The 4250-nt window shown below is 34.2% G+C and overlaps 1 pseudogene; it reads right to left on the reverse strand.

Moving 5' to 3' along the window:
• Positions 1-1438: 1438 nt before the first annotated feature.
• On the reverse strand, positions 1439-1893 carry LOC123830128 (annotated as a pseudogene).
• Positions 1894-4250: the final 2357 nt, after the last annotated feature.

Below are 4250 nucleotides of genomic sequence, written 5' to 3' on the forward strand. Positions count from 1 at the left end.
TATTTAGGTCTTTGATTTCTTTCAAAATACACATTTCCCCTGCTACCAGAAAGTAGAGCATTCTGATGAAATCTTTTATAGGCCAAAATAGCATAAAGCAAAGAAGTAATTATTAATTTATGTTTAATTTTGTTTACTATGATGGAAATGCTAAATTATGTCCACTTTTATGCTAAGCCTAACATCTTGATGAATTCTCATAAGCTTTGCTAGTATCTTGGGACGCATCTTGCTAACCAACACGCAAAATGAGCTAAAAGAGATGCTCAGACACAATTCAAAGTTTATGGTAGCCTGATGTTGAGATTCTGAGTGTAGTTCCCACAGAAGGAACTTGGTGGTGACACTCTCACTATTCAGGGTGTGTGCTGCAAATGCCATTTTCACTTTTGACCTTTTTTTTTTTTTGTAAATGTGTAAATCCTCTCTGGATGTCTTTCAGTTAGGGAAAAGAGGTACTAATGCATGTCCTTTGTAAAAGCAAAGTGGCACAAGGCAAACTTTCAAACAGTGGGGGATTTCTGTGTAAGTTTTATACTTGTTTTGGTAAATTTATTCCTAAGTAATTTATTATTTTGGATGCTATTAGAGATAAAATCATGTGATAAATTTTATTTTAGAATGGTTTATTATTGTTAGTAAATAAAAACTTAACTGATGTTTCTATAATTGATCATGTGCCTAGCGACCTTAGTGGTCTCATTAGGTTTAATTATTTTTTAGTGTATTCCTTAGGATTTTCACTATATAAGATAATATTATCTGTAGAGATAGTTTTACTTTTTTCCAACTTGGTTGCCTTTATTTCTTTTTCTTTGTTAAGTAACCTCACTAGAACCTCTAGTACAACATTTAATAGAAATGGTAAGAGTGATGATCCTTTCTTGCCATCCTGATCTTAGGGGCAAAACATTTTCATTCACAATTAAGTAAAATGTGATATTTTCATGGTTATTTTCTCAAGAAAATTTCCTTCTATTTCTACTTTTTGAACATTTTTAAATCATGAACAGATATCAAATTCTTTCTTTCCCTATATTTATTGAGATCATCATGTAGTTTTGTCTTTTATTTACCTTTTTGATAAGGTATATTACATTAATTTTATTTTGGATGTTAAAAGAACATTGCATCCCTGATATGTCCCACATTGTCATGGTATATGTTCCTTTTAATATGTTGCAGAATGTGGTTTGCTAGTGTTTTGTTAAGGACTTACTTTTTGACAATAGCCAATTAAATTCAAGAGCCATTACAGGGGTAGTTTTTGAGCCCAGTCTTTGTGGGGATTTTTGTTTTGGGGGGTTTTTGGCTCTTATTGGATATCTCTTTCCCTGGATCTTCTGGTAAACTAACTAGCATATGGATTAGCTTGAAGCTGTTTTTTCTTTTTAAACTAGAACATTTATTGCATGATTTATCATTGAAATCCTTAAGATTAACTGGATGCTGCAACAGCTGCCCTCTTGTGTTTAGGTGTTCATTGTTTCTTCACAGAATCCATGCCTGAATCTGTGGTACATGATTTTTTAAAAAATCATGACTTGAGGATATGTTTAGAGGAAGGAGTGGGGAGAGAGAGAAAGAGTGAGAGATATTCCCTGACTGGGAATTGAACCCTCAACCTTTTGATGTACTGGACAGTGCTCCAACCAGCTGAGCCACCCAGCTAGGGCTGTGGTATACCATTTTTAGGTGACTCATTTGACAAGCCCTGGTGGTATTTCATCTTTTAGCCTTGACATTCTAGTTATACTTTCTCTTCATCTTGCCAGGGTAGCCACACTTGCCACATGTTGACTTCTGAAGGTGGTGGGCCTTTGAGCCAGATTGGCAGCACAATGTGTGTGTCTTATTGTGACCCTTTCCAAACAATGATGTTCCCTTTGTCATCTTGTTTCTGTCACTGAGACTCTAGCTTGAAGTTTTCATAGAGCTACCAGATTATTCTCTATGCTTATCACCAGAACCTCCATTGTTTTTGAGAGCAATATTATACTTGAACTTGCTCAATTTATGTTTCAAATAAAGTCAGTTCCTTTTGGGAGAGCTTAGAAAGTCTCTTCTTACGGACAGTCTCTTCCCACTGAGCAAAATCTCTGTGCCACTACTCTGGAGATGGGGACTGGAATGATAGCACTGCTTTACAAGCAGGGCACTGGGTAGGGCAGTAGCCTCTGACCTTCCCCACTTGTTTCTCCTGTTGTGGAATTTTCACCCAATGAGTAAGCTGGGACAAGAGCTAATGGGATCCCAGGATTCTTAGCTTGCTATGCTTAGGATAGAACCTCTGCTCTACAAGTAGGGGTTTTAAATTTTTTAAAAAAATAACTATCACCAATTATGATTGTTTTGTTGAGGATTAGATGTACTTTTCATATCACCATTCCACAAGTGCTAGTGTAAGAATAATCTTGGGGTTGATTCTGACCCTATCACTTTCTTCCTTGAATAATATTGCTTTCTCATTACTCTAGAAACAATGAATTGTCATTTTATAAACATGATGATCTGCTCTCTGATTTCAAGCCTTGTTTTCGATTCCCCCCATAATAATGTAGGCACAGAGAAGGATACACCATGACCTGAAGACACCTGTACCTTTTAGTATTTATTCCTTTAAAATTATTCTTTGTACATTGCCAGTTCCTCCACCTCTGTCAAGCGTCAGCATTTGAAGGATCCCCCAAATGCCACTTTCTCCTTCATGAATCCTTTTGCAATCTTGGGAGGCTAAAAAAAAGTATTTCTATCATCACACATACTAGCAATTTGAAATTCTTCCATAGCCTTTATCCCAGTAAACTGTGTTTCAGAATCATGTTATATATACTTTAAAACTTTTCTATTCTGTGAGCTCTTTGTAAAAAAGATTTCTACTATTTATTGGTACATTAATACAATACTTGAACACAATTCCTTGAATAGGATCTAAAATTTCTGTTGAATCTAAGTGCATAAGTGTTTTTGTCTCAAAGTACTATGCAGCTTTTGTGTCCCTTAAAGAATTCTAAAACAGAAAATATTCAGAATTGATCATGGGGCATTTAAAATTTGCTCTCCATTAATTATTCTACCAGACCATTAAAACACTATATTTCATCTTCTAATGAGGGGATCTAGCAAAATGAACAAAGCTGGCCTTTCACTCTTCACTATGACTACAGCAACACCATGGGTTACAGTGGTGATTACATTGATTTACTGCTAAGTAAATGGAGACTTGTGGACTAGTCAACACTGTATACTCTACTCACTAGTCATATTAGGTGACAATGTTGCTTCCATTTGCAATGGATTCACTGAGTTAAGGGGAAAATAAAATCTTTTCCTTCTAGGAGCTGTAACAGATCATATTTACTTTTACTTTGATTAAAATTAATACTTAAGAAACAGTAAAATTTCCAAGGAATGGGTAACATTAAGAAGCACTGATTTGCCTTGATTCAATAATTTAGGAGTATGAAATGTGGTTTGAGAAACATTATGAACATTCATAGTCATTTAGAGATTTTTACCAGAGCTATTTAGAAATGTGAAATTGAAAGCAGATGAGATTTGGACCTGATGGTAAAGAGCCTTTATATTTGCCATGAGACGACATAGGATCTCTTTTCTTCTTCATTACAAAAGATAATGGACAACGGGAGTATCATTTTTGTACAATCTTATAGACTTGTTTTCTGATCTGTACACATTTTGTTTCTGTGGTAATGCGTGATCCATTTCAAATTTATGTTATACTTTGTAATGGGTTTTTTAAAAATTGCTTCATATTTGTTTTTTTGGTGTGTTCCCCTTTTTTCCATCTACTAGACTACATTGACGAAGAATTATGACAGGGAGTATTAGTACACACACACATATGCACACACAAACAGAGAGAAATACAAATAGGAGAAAATGAAATAGGAAAAACCCTTAGGGTCTTTCTAATGTTCTTCTAAAGTCATTTTTCCCATTTCAACCTAAATCTATACTTGGACAAATTAATCAAATAAGATATAATACTTTTTAAAAGTGGGATCATATTATTTTTCTAATTTAATGTCTCATGAAAAAATTTGCACTTACATTCTCAGGATTGCCTTTCTAAAATTGTTAATTTTTATTAGTGACATCTAGTTGAGTTTTAAAATGATTAAAACTGTGACTTTATTAATCAGGCAAGATTGCTAATAATAATACATACTGTATATGTAATCCATAAAAACAAGGTAATAACAGCATTTGTGGGTTCTGGTAAAGCT

Source organism: Phyllostomus hastatus, unplaced genomic scaffold, assembly GCF_019186645.2.
Source record: "Phyllostomus hastatus isolate PE091 unplaced genomic scaffold, TTU_PhHast_1.1 phas_scaffold_12, whole genome shotgun sequence".
NCBI lineage: Eukaryota > Metazoa > Chordata > Mammalia > Chiroptera > Phyllostomidae > Phyllostomus > Phyllostomus hastatus.